This window comes from Equus caballus, chromosome 27 (genome assembly GCF_041296265.1).
Source record: "Equus caballus isolate H_3958 breed thoroughbred chromosome 27, TB-T2T, whole genome shotgun sequence".
NCBI lineage: Eukaryota > Metazoa > Chordata > Mammalia > Perissodactyla > Equidae > Equus > Equus caballus.
Window position 1 is genome coordinate 57,123,815 of NC_091710.1, and position 19,583 is coordinate 57,143,397.

General features: G+C 44.2%; 1 protein-coding gene and 1 long non-coding RNA gene across 11 annotated transcripts in view; one reads left to right on the top strand and one right to left on the bottom strand.

The window, feature by feature from the left end:
• The window catches only part of DLGAP2 (DLG associated protein 2), an 823,185-nt gene that overhangs the window by 708,393 nt on the left and 95,209 nt on the right, over nucleotides 1-19,583 (bottom strand). The window lies entirely within an intron of this gene.
• LOC111770952 (uncharacterized) overlaps nucleotides 1-19,583 on the top strand; it is a 76,625-nt gene that overhangs the window by 50,117 nt on the left and 6,925 nt on the right. The window lies entirely within an intron of this gene.

Here is a 19,583-nt window from a genome sequence, read left to right on the forward strand (position 1 = left end):
GACATTGGGAGAAGATTGGATGAACACAGTGAGAATGTCAACAAAAAACAGGAAAACATAAAAAAGAACCAATCAGAAATGAAGAATACAATACTGGAAACGAAAAATTCACTAGAGGGACTCAACAGAAGAGCAGATGATACAGAAGACCGGATCAGTGAGCTGGACAAAAGACTAGAGCAAATCACCCAAACTGAACAGATAAGAGAAAAAAGAATTAGACAGAATGAGGACAGTCTAAGGGAATTCTGGGACAATATCAAGAGTGCTAATATTTGGATTCTAGGTGTCCCAGAAGGAGAAGAGAGAGACAAAGGGGCAGAAAATCTATTTGAAGAAATAATAGTTGAAAACTTTCCTAACTTAAGGAAGGAAACAGACATCCAAGTACAGGAAGCACAGAGAGTTCCAAACAAGATAAGTCCAAAGAGGCCCACACCAAGACACATTATAATTAAAATGCCCAAAATTAAAGACAAAGAGAGAATACTAAAAGTTGCAAGAGAAAGGCGACAAGTGGCATATAAAGGAAAGCCCGTAAGGCTATCAGCAGACTTCTCAGCAAAAACCCTACAGGCTAGAAGACAGTGTCAAGACATATTTAAAGTGCTGAAAGAAAAAAACCTACAGCCAAGAATACTCTATCCAGAAAGGCTATCATTCAGAGTGGAAGGGGAGATGAAGAGCTTCCTAGACAAGCAAAAACTAAAGGAGTTTATCACCAAGAAACCAGTTCTACAAGAAATGCTGAAGGGACTTATTTAAGTGGGAAAGAGAAGACCACAAATTGGGATAAGAAAATTACCAAAAAATAAAAACCAGGCAATAAAATCCCTGGTAAAGGCAAAATACAGTAAAGGTAGCACATCAACTACCTATGAAGATGATATATAGGTTAAAAGACAAACGTATTAAAATCACCTATTACAATGATAAGAGGGTAACGGACAGACACACACAAAACAAGAGATTAGATATGATTTCAAAAACGTAAGATGTGGGAGGAGGGGAGTGAAAAAGTAGAGCTTTTAGAAAGAGGTCAAGCTAAAGAGAATATCAACTCAATATAGATTGCTCTATAGGTAGAATATTGTATACAAACCTCATGGTAATCACAAATCAGAAACCTATAATAAGTAAACAATTAAGTAAGAGGAAAGAAATCAAGCATATTACTAAAGAAAGCCAGTAAACCACAAGGGAAGAGAGAAAGAGAAGAAGAAAGGAACAGAGAAGAACCACTAAAATACCCAGAAAAAAAGTAACAAAATGACAATAAATACATTTTTATTGATAGTTACTTTAAATGTCAGTGGACTAAATGCTCCAATCAAAAGGCATAGGGTGGCCAATTAGATAAAAAAACAAGACCCATATATATGCTGCATACAAGAGACACACTTCAGACCTAAAGATACTCACAAACTGAAAGTGAAAGGATGGAAAACATACTCCATGCAAATGGCAAAGAAAAGAAAGCGGGGGTAGCAATACTTATACCAGACAAAATAGACATTAAAACAAAACTGTAACAAGAGACAAAGAAGGGCACTACATAATGACAAAGGGAACAATGCAACAAGAAGATATAACACCTGTAAATATCTATGCACCCAACATAGGAGCACCTAAATATATAAAGCAACTACTAACAGACATACGAGGAGAAATAGACAGTAACAAAATAATACTAGGGGACTTTAACACTCCACTTACACCAATGGATAGATCATCCAAACACAAGATCAATACGGAAACACTGGCCTTAAATGACTCATTTGACCAGATGGACTTAGTGGATATATAGAGAACATTCCATCCAAAAACCACAGAATACACATTCTTTTCAAATGCACATGGAACATTCTCCAGGACTGATCCCATAGTAGGCCACAAAACAAGTCTCAATAAATTTAGGAAGATCGAAATAATACCAAGCATCTTTTCTGATCACCAAGGTATGAAACTAGAAATCAACTACAGGAAGAAAATCAGAAAAGCCACAAAAATGTAGAGATTAAACAGAATGCTACTGAACAACAATTGGGTTAATGAAGAAATCAAAGGAGAAATCAAAAAATACCTAGAGACAAATGAAAATGAAAATACGACAAGCCAAAATCTATGGGACACAGCAAAAGCAGTTCTAAGAGGAAAGTTTATAGCAATTCAGGCCTATCTCAACAAACAAGAAAAATACCAAATAAACAATCTAACAGTGCCCATAAAGGAACTGGAAAAAGAAGAACAAACAAAGCCCAAAATCAGCAGAAGGAAGGAAATAATAAAAATCAGAACAGAAATAAACAAAATAGAGACTAAGAAAACAATAGAAAAAATTAATGAAACCAAGACCTGGTTCTTTGAAAAGATAAACAAAGTCGACAAACCCTTAGCTAGACTCACCAAGAAAAAAAGAGAGAAGGCTCAAATAAATAATAGCAGAAATGAAAGAGGAGAGATTACAGCAGACACCTCAGAAAAACAAAAGATTATAAGAGAATACTATGAAAAGCTATACGCCAACAAATTGGATAATCTACAAGAAATGGATAAATTCTTAGAATCATACAACCTTCCAAAACTGGATCAAGAAGTAGAGGATTTGAATAGACCGATCACCAGTAAGGAGATCAAAACAGCAATCAAAAACCTGCCAAAAAATAAAGTCCAGGACCAGATGGCTTCCCTGGTGAATTCTACCAAACATTCAAAGAAGACTTAATACCTATCCTTCTCAAACTCTTCCAAAAAATTGAAGAGGAGGGGAGGCTTCCTAACTCATTCTATGAAGCAAAAGTTATCCTGATACCAAAACCAGAAAAGGACAACACAGAAAAAGAAAATTACAGGCCAATATCACTGATGAACATCGATGCAAAAATTCTCAACAAAATACTAGCAAATCAAATACAACAATACATTAAAAAGATCATACATCATGAGCAAGTGGGTTTCATTCCAGGGATGCAGGGATGGTTCAACATCTGCAAATCTATCAACGTGATATACCGCATTAACAAAATGAAGGATAAAAATCACATGATCATCTCAACAGATGCAGAGAAAGCATTTAACAAGATACAGCATCAATTTATGATAAAAACTTTAAATAAAATGGGTATAGAAGGAAAGTACCTCAACATAATAAAGGCCAAATATGACAAACCCACAGCAAATATTATTCTCAATGGAGAAAAACTGAAAGTTATCCCTCTAAGAACAGGAACCAGACAAGGATGCCCACTGTCACCACTCTTATTTAACATAGTATTGGAAATCCTAGCCAGAGCAAGCAGGCAAGAAAAAGAAATAAAAGGGATCAAAATTGGACAAGAAGAAGTGAAACCATCACTATTTGCGGATGACATGATTTTGTATATAGGAAACCCTAAAGAATTCACTGAAAAACTTTTAGAAACAATAAGTGAATACAGTCAAGTTGCAGGATACAAAATCAACATGCAAAAATCAGTTGTGTTTCTATACACTAACAACGAAGTAGCAGAAAGAGAAATAAAGAATAAAATCCCATTTACAATTGCAACAAAAAGAATGAAATACCTAGGAATAAACTTAACCAAAGAGATGAAAGATCTTTACATCGAAAACTATAAAACATTGTGGAAAGAAATCGAAGATGACACAAAGAAATGGAAAGATGCTCTGTGCTCTTGGATTGGAAGAATTAACATAGTTAAAATGTCCATACTTCCTAAAGTAATCTATAGATTCAACACAATCCCTATCAAAGTTCGAACAATGTTTTTCACAGAAATAGAACAAAGAATCCTAAAATTTATATGGAACAACAAAAGACCCTGAATAGCCAAAGGAATCCCGAGGAAAAAGAACAAAGCTGGAGGTATCACACTCCCTGATTTCAAAATATACTACAAAGCCACAGTAACCAAAACAACATGGTACTGGCACAAAAACAGACACACAGATCAATGGAACAAAATCGAGAGCCCAGAAATATACCCACACATTTATGGACAGCTAATATTTGACAAGGGAGCCAAGAGCATACGATGAGGAATGGAGAGTCTCTTCAATGAATGGTCTTGGGAAAACTGGACAGTCACCTTCAAAAGAATGAAAGTAGACCATTCCCTTACACCATGCACAAAAATCAACTCAAAATGGATTAAAGACTTGAATGTAAGACCCGAAACCATGAAACTTCTAGAAGAAAACATAGGCAGTATGCTCTTTGACATCGGTCTTAGCAGCATATTTTCGAGTACCATGTCTGACCGGGCAAGGGAAACAATAGAAAAGATGAAAAAATGGGAATACACCAAACGGGACTACACCAAACTAAAAAGCTTCTGCACAGCAAAGGAAACCATCAACAAAATGAAAAGACAACCTAACAAGTGGGAGAAGATATTTGCAAACCACATATCAGATAAGGGGTTAATATCCAAAATATACAAAGAACTAATACAGCTCAACAACAAAAAAAACAACCCAATTAAAAATTCGGCAAAAGATCTGAACAGAGATTTCTCCAAAGAAGATATACAGATGGCCAACAGGCATATGAAAAGTTGCTCAACATCATTAGCTATCAGGGAAATGCAAATCAAAACTACAATGAGGTATCACCTCACTCCGGTCAGAATGGCTATAATTAACAAGACAGGAAACAACAAATGTTGGAGAGGGTGTGGAGAGAAGGGAACTCTCATATACTGCTGGTGGTAGTGCAAACTGGTGCAGCCAGTATAGAAAGCAGTATGGAGTATCCTCTGAAAATTAAGAACAGATCTACCATATGATCCAGCTATCCCACTGCTGGGTATTTATCCAAAGAACTTGAAAACACAAAGGCATAAAGATGCATGCACCCCTATGTTCATTGCAGCATTATTCACGGTAGCCAAGACTTGGAAGCAACCTAGGTGTCCATGAAGGGACAAATGGATAAAGAAGATGTGATATATATACACAATGCAATACTACTCAGCCATAAGAAATGATGAAATCCAGCCATTTGTGACAACATGGATGGACCTTGAGGGTATTACGCTGAGTGAAATTAGTCAGAGGGAGAAAGTCAAATACCGTATGATCTCACTCATAAGTAGAAGATAAAAACAACGACAAACAAACACATAACATTGGAGATTGGACTGGTGGTTACCACGGGGGAAGCCAGGAGGACAGAGGGGGAAGGGGTGAGGAGGCCCACGTGTGTGCGGGTGGATTATAATTAGTCTTTGGGTGGTTAACGTGATGTAATCTACACAGAATTCGAAATATATTATGGTGTTTATCTGAAAGTTACATAATGCTATAATCCAATGTTACTGCTATAAAAACAAAAATTAAAATAAAAAAATAAATCAATAAGTAAAAAAGAAAGTCACTGTCTCCACGGAAATTTTTCCCTCATGGGAAACTAAACTGCGACTCCCTGAGCCTTGCATCCATCTGGGCTGGTACCTCCAGGGCCAGAGTCAGTGAATGTCTTCTGAAAATGGCCAAACAGTAAATATTTCAGGCCTTGAGGGGGCCACAGGTCTCTGTCATAACCATTCCACTCTGTTGTCGTGTGAGAACGGCCACAGACCACCCGTCCACAAGCAAGCGTGGCTGTGTGCCAGTAAAACTTTACTTCAAACACAAGCAGCTGTCTGGATCCGGTCCGTGGGCCAGTGTGGCAACCTGGCTCTAGGAACACACCGAACGAATTTAACACCTCTTCCACCCGACAAACCGTCACTTATTTCAGGCCCTTCTCAGGGACCCATACAATTCCTTCTCGTCTAGACAAAATGCACGGCAGCCGTTCTCCAGGAGACAGCCCGGGACCCCATCCTGGCCCTTCCTCAGTGAACGCACTCGGCTCCGAGAACGGAACACAGGGAGTCAGAGGCAACTCGACCTTCGCAAACATCAACGAACAGTCAGCTCCTTCTTGCTGGGGACTCTGCATCTGGTGCCACAGCCTCCACCCAGCGAGCTCTGCCGAGAGCAGGCCTGCCGGGCACTGACCCCGTCGCTCTCCCTGGTCTGCGTCCCCTGCCAGCTCTCTGTGCTGCCTCTGGTCCTTTCTCAGGAGGGCCTCCCTGAAGGGGGCTCATCCTTTTCCAACTCAACTCTCTTCTCAGCAAACAACCTTCTTCAGCACTAAAAATAAATGAGCTCTCAAGTTATGAAAAGACATGGAGGAGCCTTAAATGCACGTGACTAAGTGAAGGAAACCAGTCTGCAAAGGCTGCACACTGTGATTCCAACTGGGCGACATTCTGGAAAAGGCAAAACTATGGGGACAGTAAAGACCAGTGGTTGCCACAGGGTGGGGGTGGGAGATGAACAGGTGGAGCTCAGAGGATTTCAGGGCAGTGAAACTACTCCATGTGATTCTGTAATGGTGGACATGTGTCATTAATTTGTCCAAACCCACAGAATGTACAACACCCAGAGTGAACCCTAATGTGAACACGCACTCTGGGTAATGATGACGTGTCAGTGTAGGTTCATCTATTCTGACAAATGCACCATCAGGTGGGGGGTGTCTACGCATGCCTGTGGGCACAGTGTATATGGGAAATCGCTATATCATCTCAATTTTTTTAACATAAAACTGCTCTAGAAAAACAAAGTCTTCAAAAGAATAAACCTAACCTATATTTTCAGCTCTAAGGGATATCAACCACACCAAACAAACATTTTAACCTGCCCAACACCCCTCAAAGATCAACCGAGTCAAATCAAAGACTTTGTCCTCCCTCACACCCTCAGAGTCGGCTCCCACCTCCTAACCACCAGGTCAGCCTCCCTGGTTCAAACTCAGAACGCAGCTCAGCTGACCAGCCTCCGCGGGCACTGCCTTCTCAGTGTCGCCACGTCCAGTCTCTTCTCTCTAAATCTTCTGACACTGCCATTCAAACCCTGCTGACACCTTGCTATAAAATGACGCCATTACATGATTTATTAACCCCGAATCCACAAACCACAATGCTCTCCTTGTTGACCAGTGACTCACTCAACCTCAAGGCCTCGGGGAGGCTTAGCACATGTGCCCATAGTGCTGGCCACTCTCCACGCCGAGCCGCCAGCTCTTCTCTGACAATGACTCTCTAACAGGGCACTTATCACACTCGTGCTGTCACAGGAGGCACGAAAACCCCACCAGCACGCCGTCCTCAGCACAGTGACTGATGGTCTCATGGGTACCTTACTGAGGCGGGACTGGAGAGCTCTATCAGGCTGCCCTGAGATGATAATTTTTTTAATTCATTCATTCTGAAAGATTTATTGATCACTTACTATAGGCCATGCCCTGTTCTTGGTGCTGGGAAGGCATCAATGAACAACGTGGAGCTCACACTACAACAGGGAGACAGACGATAACACGACAAATCAGTAAAACGTGAAGTGAGACCATGACGGGCGCTGAGGAGACAGACAAGGCAGGGAGATGGACTCCGCTGTGTGGGGAGGAGCGGCTCATTCTCAGCGAGGTGGCTGTGAAAGGACTCACTGGACGTGTCTTCAGTCAGACCTGAAAGAGCCGAGGGAACAGCACGGGGACACCTGCGGATCATTCCAGAAGCAGGAACCACAGAGGCCCCGAGGGCACCGTCAGCAGCAAGCAGGCTGCAGGAAGGGAGAGAGAAGGGAGACGGAGGCTGTCTTACGAGACAGTCCGTCAGCGTGGCCACGAGAGGAGAGAGGCGAGGTCGGGAATCGAAGTTTATTGCGCTCGTGGGTCCCAGAGACAGCACCACGCTGGGCCACACGAGGCAGCACTGTGGGGTCGGGAGGCGGAAGACAGGAGCGAGGGAAGGACTGGGCCATGGCCTTTCCCGGGGTTCCCACAGGAAGGGCAAGGAGCATGAGATGAACACTTGGGACTGGCTGGTTGAATAATTTCCTTGGGGTCTGGGTGATGGGGTGGTCCTGGCTGCCTGGCACCCGGCCCTGGATGATGAAGGCAGAGGAATCTCGCTGCTGGGCGCAGGGCAGGTGGAGGGGCCAGCTCTGGTGGCCGGTGGGCATGTCACAGGCCTGCTCCTGCTCCACTCTCTCTTAGGATCGGCCAGCTGCGAGGGGCCGTCTCTCCCAGCCAGGAAGGGTTTTAAGATGTCAGAACATCATAATACACAGAAAATTAAAAACACATACAAATTTGGAGTCAGAGGTAAAACAGGAACCAGGTCAGAACGAAACGGAAATGGTTCTGAGGGTTTGTTCTCCAGGAGGAGACACAATCTGACTCACAGGATCGTGTGGGCTACTCCTTGAGAACAGAGCCCTGGAGGCGTGGGGCGTGGGGTGGAGGCCGGCAGAAGCCCTGGGGCCAGCTCGGAAGCGGAGGCATCACTGCGGTCCCAGGAAGCTACAATGCCTGGAACACAGTGGAGCATCGAGGCGACGCAGAGGTCAGACTAGCCACATCCCGCAGGTGGAGGTCCCAGGATGGCGCTGAACCCCGAGTGTGATGTGAGAGAAGAATGATGGAGAGACACCCGGGACGCGAGCAGCAGGCAGGTGGGACGCACAGAGGTGCCGTCGCCGACTGAACTGCGTCCCCAAATCCTCATGCTGAAGCCCTAATCCCAGGAGGACTGTATTCTGACGTCGGGCCTTTAGGGAGCAATTCAGGTTACGTGAGGTCATAAGGGGGGTCCTGACCCAACAGGACTGGAGTCCCCGTAAGAAGAGGAAGGGACTAGGGACTCGCTCACCGAGATGACACATGAGGACACAGGAGATGCCGGCTCCAACCCAGGGAGCGAGGCCTCAGGAGAACCGGCCCGCCAGCACCTCCATCTCGGGCCCCCAGCCCCCAGACCGAGAGGACCTCCAGGCTGTTCAAGGCCCAGACCTGTGGCACTTTGCAATGGCAGCCAGGCCAAGCAGCAGACACGGGAACAGGCGTGGGAGCGGCACGTGGGGCTGGAGGTGTGTGACCACCCTGACGTTAACTGCGCTCTGCGTGGGTCCACTCTGCCCAGCAGATCCAAAGGAACCTCAGGCATCAATAGGGGCAGTTCTTGCCGCCTGGCCTCAGCACCCACCAAGTACAGAAGCCGGGGAGCAGGTAACACCCAGGGAAGGGCTCCTGCGGGGCCTCTTCTTCCCGAGCCACAGGCAAACCCCTTACAGGAGAGGCCTGGAGACGCAGGCTGCATGTCCGCACATCTGCATTTCTGCTCTGGGCTTCAGACAACATACTGTCAACATTCCTTCAGTGCAAACTTCCCAACTCTCCTTAAAAATTCTCACCAACCATCTGCACCCCAGCAAATGCATTTACTTATTTAAACACCAACTCACCAGGACTAACTGCAGCCTCGACATTTTTAAACGTAGAAATGTCACAATTACTACAATTTGGAGCAACGTGAGAGCTAAGCAGATGTGTCTCTCGGAAGGCTGATGGTTTTATTACAAACAACGGCACAAGGACAGCATTTCACACACATTCTACAGGAGAGAAAGGCAACAAGGAGTCAGTCACCCTGTGGAATCAGGGACGGTGCGCGTGACCGGCAGGAGGGAACCAGGGCGTTTAGCTGTAAACTGAGCCACACTCGATGGCCCCGGGCTGCCCTGTGCCCTGCCCCCAGTGGCACCTTGTCGGGAAGGGGCGCCAAACTGAAGACCAGAGCAACGGCTCCGAGAACAACACAGCCGCCTGTGATGGCCTGGTCGCTGCTGCAGACGGTTCCTCACCCCGAGTGTTCGCTTTGTTATCTAAGCACAGACCTAGTCGCCGTGCAGAGGAAAGTCTTTGAAGGAAAGAATGCATCTCGAGCCAAAAGCAAAGGCCTGAGTTTCACACACCCAAGCAGCAAATGGAGGACCGTACACGAGGCTGTGTCTGAAATAACCACGCAGTCAATCAACAAACAAGGGGTCTGAAGAAAAGCTCCGATCCAGACGTGTGACCGCAGGAATTAATTATGAAGGAACAGCCCAGTCACGAGTACACTCACTGCCTGACCCCCTCCAAGTGTTTCAGGAACTGGTGGCTCAACCTAGTGCTGAAAAAAGAACTGTCATTCCAAGTTCCCAGGCGCAGACCGGAAGTTCACGACAAGGACTTGCTCCACACACTGGGGAAAGTCCTACGAAAGGGCTAGGAGAAGCAGTCGCCTCTCTCCTAGCTCGGCCAGCCGGGAAACGCCTGCCAGAGACGCGAGCACTGACGGCAGCCAAGGTGGACTGCAACATGCCTCAGAATAGTAAGATCTCAAGACACAGCCACCTGTCTGAGACAGAGACAGAGAGGGAGAGATAGAGAGACAGACAGAGGAGGGAGGGACAGAGAGAGAAGGAGAGACAGAGACAGACAGAGAGACACAGACAGAGGAAACAGAGACAGAGAGAGAGGGAGGGAGGGGGAGGCAGGCAGGGGAGAAGAGGCGCAGGGAAGCTGCAGGAAAAATCAGGTAGATTGTAAAACACAGCCAGTGAGCGATACTTTAACATTTTAATTTTTCAATCCACTTCTCCCAAATGTCTGTGAAGAACAACATTTCAAACCCCAGACGTTGCTCAGTAGATTGGAGAAGTAGATAATGTTTAAACGCAAGTAGGTAACATTTTAAGGCTTTAAAGAGAAATGTAAATATTTAAATTTCAGTATTTTAAATAGTAGATAATATTTCAAATACAGCGTATTCCTTATGTCACGTAGCTATTCAGTTGTTGTATAAACTCAGTTCAGGGTGCGGGATCACGGAGGAGCCCTGATGCCTCCCAAGCAAGGAGCCGCCCCTCCTCACCACGTGCATGCACACATGAACATGCACACAGACACAGAGACACACACATGCACACAGAGACACGAACATGCATACACAGATGCACATGCACGCACAGGCACATACACAGAGACACGCACATGCACATGCACAAGCACACAGACATGCACACATACACAGACACGCACATGCACCCAGACACAGACACGCATGCAGAGACACACATACACATGCACGCATACACAGACACGCATGCAGAGACACACACACATACACAAGCACACAGACATGCACATGCACACACATACACACACCTGCACATGCATGCATGCACAGACACCCAGACGCACATGTACACACGTGAACACACGTAACACTGAACATGACAGACAAGCTGGAGTTAATGCAGCCTCTGTCTCGACAGTCTTTAATGCAGATTAAATGACTGTTTGAGAAATAAAGCAGTGCATTTGGGAAGAAACTACAGTAAAACGGTCAGGATAACCATTGTAAACCACGCCAGGGAGAGAAAACAGACAACGACAAGGACAAGACCCAAAAGCTGGATTTCTGAGTAGCTTTTCTTTTTTCACACCCATTCAATAGAGGAAGACAGATTTTGTGAAGGCAAAAAGATCCAATCACACCAAAAAAGAACGAGTTAAAACGCAAATAAGGGTGCCCAGCCATGAAATGTACAATTATCTTCTAAACTAAAATTCGTTCATTCTGTTCAACAAAGATGAACCGAATCACGTGTTCAGGGCACGAAGAAAAAGGCAAGGAATGCCCCCACTCAGCCTGTGTTTGCTCGGAATCTGCTACAAATCCCTAAAACGGCAACGGTTCGCAACGCCCCGGCTTGTCCTCTCTCCGCGGCTCCCACTGCTGCACTTACAGCCCACAGTCGGAGCGGCTGCTCCTAGCAGCACCAGCAGCTTTGTCTGTGGACCTGAGCGACAGGACACCAGCCTGTCAGGTTCCTGAAGCGCCTGACGCCCGCTCACTAATCAGCTCCTACATCGTGACTCACCTCCTGCAGGAGAATCAAGACTTTCTCCTTCGAGGGGCAGAGTTACAAAATTAAATATAATTAATTACATCCTGAGATGGATCTTACTGTTCTCGCCAACTCTGATTTATTGGAGGCGAGTAATTCAACCTGAGTTTCCCTTTTCACATTAATGAATCCTATCCTTTGGTTATTTCATTTTTAATCAGGGCAACATCTTAATTATGTTTCTACATGTCACAGAAGAGGGCAAGCCCATTGTACTGATACGAAATTACAAATTCAGCTGCTGAGGAACCAACAGCCTCAATAAATAATTTTTTCAATACTTTAAAAATGGTAAAGGAGATAATCTGACCTGGTATGTTCTAAAATATAGATAAAAAATGAACAAGTTACTTTGCAATTATTTTTTCAGGAAGTGTAGAAATTTTGTTCAAATCCATGGTAAAAATAAAATCTCTACAGATGAAAGTTAAACATGGATTGAAATTAAAAATAAATACTGTGGCAGCAGAATGATGGCCCCAAAGATGCCCATGCCCATGTCCCCAGAACTTGGGGACATGCTGCCTCACGTGGAAAAGGGCTTGGCAGATGGGACCGAGTGAGGGACCCTGGGATGGAGAGAGAATCAGATGACTCATAAAAGCAGAGGGAGGACCAGAGAGAGGGCAGCATCAGAAAGTCTCCCGCTCTGAGGATGGAGCAAGGGGTCAGGAACCAGGGGATGCATGGGGGCAGCTCTGAGACTAGAAAAGATGAGAAAAGGGATCTCCCTGGAGCCTCCAGAGGAACAAGCCCCATGGACAACCTTGATTTCAGCCCAGTGGGACCTGTGCCAGATTTCCGACCTACAGAACTCTAAGACAATGAATTTGTCTTGCTTAAGCCAACAAGTTCGCAGTAATTTGTTAAGGAAAAAAACCCTAATTCACTCAGGATAAGGGCAGTAAAGTGCTCCCTCCACCACTATGACTGCCTGGAAAATTCCATGAACTATTTAGCAATGTCACTGCCACCTGTCATATCTCAAATGTCTGCATTAATTACCTCTGTACCATTAGTAAAACAGAACACGTTACCACATAGCAAGAAGCACGAGCAAAGAGACCTGTCCACCCCCCGTCCTCTCGTGGAACTGGACGGTGCAATAAAGACACTGATTGGGTTTGTAACTGTGTCCACACAAACTTGAAAGTCAGATTAGCTGTGCTAATGTGCAAAATCAGAGTGAACAGGTGCCCTGTAGATGTCCTTTCACCACAAAGAATGACTCAAGGCAGGTACGGCCCCGTCTCTAGAACACTCACCCTGCACTGTTTCTTCATCCTAACTGATCACACGCAATGTTTTCCCCAGAAGCCAAGCACAGCTGTGTCTTAGGGATCATCAGAGGCTTCGTATGAACGACAGCTTACATTCTCACACAGACACGATAGCTGTGATGATCTCAACAGGCACATGGAAAAGAAAAGGAAAAAAGAAAGCTTTAACGTAAATGTTTACCAAAGAAAAACAAGGGAAAGGAAGAGTAACAGAAGGTTATACCATGACCCCAATTAGCATGTTCTCAAAATACAAAGATAACCCAATATGGGAAAACATAAGCCTAGCATTTCTCAGGAAATGATGTTACAGTAGCTGGTCAGCCAATTAGTGACAGAAGTAATACAGCCTTCATACATAAACCAAAATAAATCCATCAGAATGAAGGATTTGAATGTAAAAAATGAAACAAAAATGTTAAAGTAAAATATGGCTGAATGTATATGCAAATTTTGACAAAGGAAGGCTTTTCAAGAATGACACCAAAGAATTCATATTTTCTTATGTCCTTATCTATCTATATATGTCCACAATTTATATTAAATAAAATGATCAGGCCTATTATTTCAATAACAAATATTTCAACAAATTAGTATATTATAGCAATCTCCTCGATAGATATGACTATGTGAAAACTTACTTCTTACATGTAAAAAAATTATAAAGTTGAAACTCAAATGGCAATCTGAGAAGGAAAAAATATTTGAATTGTAAATACATGCAAAGAGTTAATCCCTTATGGTTTTGATTTCAAAACAGTGAAATAAACATTTTAATAAGACCGAAATGAGTAAATGACCCAACCACGTAACTCACACACAAAAAGATGGAAAAGAAGGAAAGAACATATTCAACAGAACGACTAACATAAGTAAACGAAATTGTCAATTATGTATCATCTGTCAAACCAGTAATTATAAAGAAAATTTACAAAGCAAACGTTAGTGGGCAGGCTTGGCGAGAAGACACAAAGGTGTATTTTTCTGGAAATCCTATTGAAATGTACACTGAAAATTTTAATATTCATATATTTTGAAACATTTTACGTCTAAAATTTATGCTAAGGAAACAAGTAACTGAACAGAGATAATTCATCCAAGCATTACTCATGTTATCAGAAAACTGGACATCATTGTCAACATAAGAGACTGGCTACGTAAATTGAGGTCTGCCCACATGATGGCATTCTTCATAGCTATGAAAACATTTTTATCGACAAGGAGAGTGGCCATAATATAATAATTTGTTAAAATATCTGTTACTGATTCAACTGGCATTTTATTAATATAAATTGTGGACATATACATAAGGATAAAGGAAAATATGGAACATAAACCAAAATGTCAACAATGACCATGTCTGAATCTTTGGTTTTGCTTATATTAATATGTCCATGGTAAGAAACGTTGCTTGCATGGTTTTTAAAAAGAGAAGAGACAAATAACTTAAAATGATTTACAATAATAGTGTCCAAATTTCTACAAGCAAATCTCTGAATTAGCTAGATGGAAGCTACTTTTAGAAATAACTTATTTTTAACATAAATTAATAGAAATTTAATATAAATTTACCTGCTGAACTAAAAAAGTTATAATTATTTATTTACGAAAGTGATACTATTCACCACCCCGTGCTCAGAAGTGCTTGCGGATGAGTGTGGTCTTACCGTGAGATCTGAGAAGACCCTGGGGCTTGTAACCCAACCCTTCTCTTTCACGATGACAAAATGGGACAGGCAGATGAATAAACTTTGTCACGGTCAACAAAGAGTTATCGACAAATCTGAATTAGAACCAGGCTTCCAACCGCCATGCAAATGCTAGTTACTCGTACACATTCTGGCTCCATTTTGTTTCGTGACACTAGAAACTGGCTTCTCCACCAACATGACAGAGTTGCGCCCTCAGTGGTTTTCTTGTTCACAAGGGAGACTCGGAAGAAGGCACTGCCAGGTTCAGCCTAGTGAACAATGAAACCAAGTTGGACTCACGCGTCCCATAAAGAAAGAATTTACGTTTGTCCAAGTTACACACATTTCAAGAAATCAGGGCATTCCAAAACCCTACATAAAAGTGAATACCTCTTTGCCCAATGAAAATGAACAACGTTTCAATAGATAGCCACTTCTTGATACATGAATCTATTACATATTGACATTTCGGCTCAAGTGGGTGCTATTTTGTTTCTCTTTCTACATAATCTTTGTCTCTGAGCCACACAGATCTATTCATAGTTACCTTGAGGGAAGTGAATTTTATTTTGCAAAATAAATTAGATTTCTACATTCAGAATCATTGTGGCTTGACCCAGAACCAGTGCTAAGGCTCTTTCTATAATTTCTATTACTTTAAATAAGATGAAATATCGCAATTCAGCCTGTTCTTATCTTTGTCTAAGCACAACAGAAATGTAAACACTGTTCTAAATTCTGTGTGAGAATTGCAATAATTACCAATGTGAGGGTTATGCATGCAATTACTCACACTGAACCATTATAGCAATGAAATGATGACCATTTGAATAATTCCAACAGATTGTTTCAAAGACAATTTATTGTTATCCTGAAAAGTTCCAAATGTGCACTTTAAATATAATCTATCTAAATGAATTTGCATGCAAGCTGGTGACCATTCAGTGTCCCAAGAGACCCCATGCAAAACTCTAACACTGAAGAGAAACGGTTCTATATCAAGATTTTCTACTTATCTTTCTTATTCAGGCTTTTGAAGATACCTGAGTATTCAAGGTTAGATCATAAAATTAAAGCAAAGTTTCTCAACCCTGCCTCTTTTGACATTTGGACCAAATCATTCTTGTGGGGCTGTCCTGTGCACTGTAGGACGTTTGTGGGGCTGTCCTGTGCACTGTAGGATGTTTGTGGGGCTGTCCTGTGCACTGTAGGATGTTTGTGGGGCTGTCCTGTGCACTGTAGGACATTTGGCAGCATTGGGGCCTCGACCCACGAGAGACCAGTGGTGCCTTCTCCACATCTACGAAAACCAAAAACCTCTCTGGAGATTGCCAATGTCCCAGGGGGCACAACCGCCCATTTGAGAATGTCTGACATAAAGGGGGACAGAAGACCTCGCCGTGGAATCTGAAGCTGCCCTCCATGGATCTGACACACACCCTCCAGGAGAAGGACAGTGAGGCCACGACAAAGACGGGACCCAGGTGAGCACAGGAGGACTCCACTAACCTCCCTCCCTGCCCAAACCCACACAGATGACAGTGGTGAAAAAGTAAGAATAAACCCCAAACACAGCTGCAAAACAAGAACAGGCCACCTATAAAGCAAGATCAACACATACACAGAATCAATATGCTCTACAATCAAAACTAATATAATGTGAGTCAATTAAACCTCAATAAAAAAAAGAAAAAAACCAAAATTTTACTAAGGAAATTCTAGAAGAAAATAGATGGAATCAGAGTGAGGAGTGAAACCCAAGCCCAGAAGCATAGACAGAGCCGCTGTCAGCACGGGTGGGCAGCTGGGGGACGCCGCGTCCAGGCAGCAGGCGGGGTGCATCCCACAGAGGGAGGGCAAGGAAGGGCTTCTGACAAATTCGACCTGGCAAAACCCGAAGGACGATATTGTTTCCATGAAACTTAACCACCTTCAAGAATATTTATAGAAACACAAAACCTCCAGCACCGAACAAGGTAAACTTCCCAGGGAAATTTACAGATGAAATGCCGACGGGAGAAGAGAAGTCTGCACTTTGACCTTTAAGAAAACTGAAGAAGAGCAAATTAAAACCAAAGCATGCAGAAGAAAGGAAATAATGAAGACCAGCCCTCAGTGAAAAAGAGAATAAAAAAACAACAACTAAAATCAATAAACCAAACCTGGCTCATTGAGAAGATCCATAAAATTGATAAACTGACTGATGAAAAAAGGAGAGAAGACTGAAATCAACATCCAGAATGAGACAGACGACATCATTTCAGAGTCTACAGAAACTTAAAGCATAATAAGGGGAAACTGTGACCAACTTTATGCCAATGAATCTGAAAACTCACGGTGCTTCTCAATGGGGGGGGGGGGGTGATTTTGCCCCTGAGGGACCCTTGGCAATGTCTGGGGACATTTTTGGTTTTCACAGCTGGAATGAGGGTATCACTGGCATCTATGGGTGGGGGTCTTGGATGCTGAACATCCTACCACGCCCAGGACAGCCCCCATTACAAAGAACCATCTGGTCCAAAATGTCAATAGTAGTAACCAACGCCTTTTAAACATCATCCCTACACTCTTCTGGTTTCCCACAGTGAAAGTTCCACCCTCCAAAGGCAGAATCCAACAAAACCACCTCTTTCAGCAACAGTGTGTCTACACTGAAGGCATGTGAACTGCTCCGCCGGTGTAGGCATCCATGCCTAGGGCAGAGGTAGCAGCAGCACAGAGATGCGATGCAGGCAATTCTGAGGGGTCACTCGGGGGCAGTAAGAGCTGTGGCAGCTCCCTCTCAGGCCATGTTTGCTGTAGAGTCCTGGGGATTGTCCCTAAAAGCCTGTTCCTCCAGGATGTGGTGTCTATGCTGGACCAGGAGCCAACACATGGTATTTTCCCTCCTGTGGTCAGGACACACGGCTGCAGGAGCCATTGAGGAGGCCGGGGTGGCACTGCTCAAAATTTCTGCTTCCTGTCCCCACAACTCTCAAGTTCTGCTGCTTTAACTACCTTAGTATCCAGAGGAGGAAGAGTCCAGTGGGGAACGAGTTATCAGTGGAGAAGTTCGGACGCTCCAGTGAATGGCAACTGGAAGCAGAGTTGGAAGTGGAGTCGCTCACGCCACTGGACCACCAGGAAACAAGGAGGTGAGTGTGACGGACCTACGTCATCAGGGCGAGGGGAGCTTCTGCGATGAGTGAGGGCAGAGTGACTAGAACCAGGGATCCTCTGAGTTGCCTCCTGGTCCTCCCACATCTATTGGAAAAATCTCACGGAAGATCGCAGCGACCCCACCCGGGCAGAACCACCTAGACCTCAGACACCTGAGGAATGAAGCATCATCATTCATCTTAAGATCCCAGATTAGAGCTGCGGGCCAGGGGCCAAGGGAACGTGGAATAGATAGGGGAGAAAGGAAGTCATGAATACCAAACATGCAACCCTCTGTAGAAGCTGGAACTTTATTCACTACCCACAATTTTCTTTGCTGTGTCATGTATATATCTATATGTGAAAACTAAACCAACCTGTAACCTACTTTCCCATAGGCTGTTGGTGGCATTTATATCCACCATCTAGTATACAGGTTACAGAAATCAGGATGGGGCTGCGCTGCACTAGAATGAGCTTGTTCCAAGATCCTTGACTAGGAATTAGATTGTTGATGAATGGGATCTGGACATCTGCTTTTGGGATAAAGGTAAAGCTGTCTTCATTTATACAGGACAGTTGCCTCTTATAAGATAGCTGCTATTTTAATTTGACAATACGAGGATGAAAGAAGGGTGTCGATGGGTGGGGAAGCCAAGTAGTAGACTCGAGCAGAAGGCTTCCGTTTGGGGTTGCCCAACATTTTCGAAAAGCTTCCCTACACTTTTGATAATTCTCATGTTGTGAATGACCCCTCCCGAAGGTATGAAACAAAAACAAACATCGACAACAACAACCACAAAAGATGTTTTTCAACCTTTCTGGCAGCCAGATGTGGCAGCTACGTTCTGCTCACCCAACACTTCCCTGCTTGGGGCATGAGCCTCCCGAGAAGGAGCTCAATGCACAGACAGCGGGGGGCTGTCGCCCATCACACTGTGTCCCTGGTGGTGGGGCTGACAGTCTAGTGTGGGACCTCTTTATCCAGCCCCATCAAAAGGTCTGTGATGTGCTTAATACCCTCTGTGTGAGTACGGGTGTGTGTGAGGAAGATTACCCCTGAGCTAACATCTGTGCCCATCTTCCTCTACTTGGTATGTGGGATGCCACCACAGCATGGCTTGATGAGCAGTGTGTAGGTCCACACCCAGGATTCGAACCCGTGAACCCCAGGCCACTGAAGCAGAGCACCCAAACTTAAGCACTACGCCACCGGGCTGGCCTCCCTAATACCCTTCTTAGTAAATTCTTTTTCTGCTTAAATAACCCAGAGTCAATTTTGTCCTCTGCAGTTAAGAATGCCACCTAACTCATGGAACAAACTTGCAATGGCCCCCTGCTGGCTGCGGGGAGCTGGACCACAGAGTCCGTGAGAACCCTGAGACCCATAAGGGATTCTCTCTGCTGAATCAGAGGGGAAGCAGATTAAAACAAAACAAAAGAAAGACAGGCCTTCCTTACATCGCCTCAGAAGGCTCTTCCACAAAACCCTAAGTCCCGCCAGAGAGCGACCGTGCTCCTTGCTGTGCAGGCTCACACCCAGAGGCAGCGTCGTCTCGGAGACATGGAGGCCGTTAGAGAAGGGACTGGGATCCGAGACCGAACGGTGGGACCACCAGCGAGAGAGATGGACGGACGGGGAATGAAACACGTGGGAGGAAGGGGACCAACAGGCAGGGCGGTG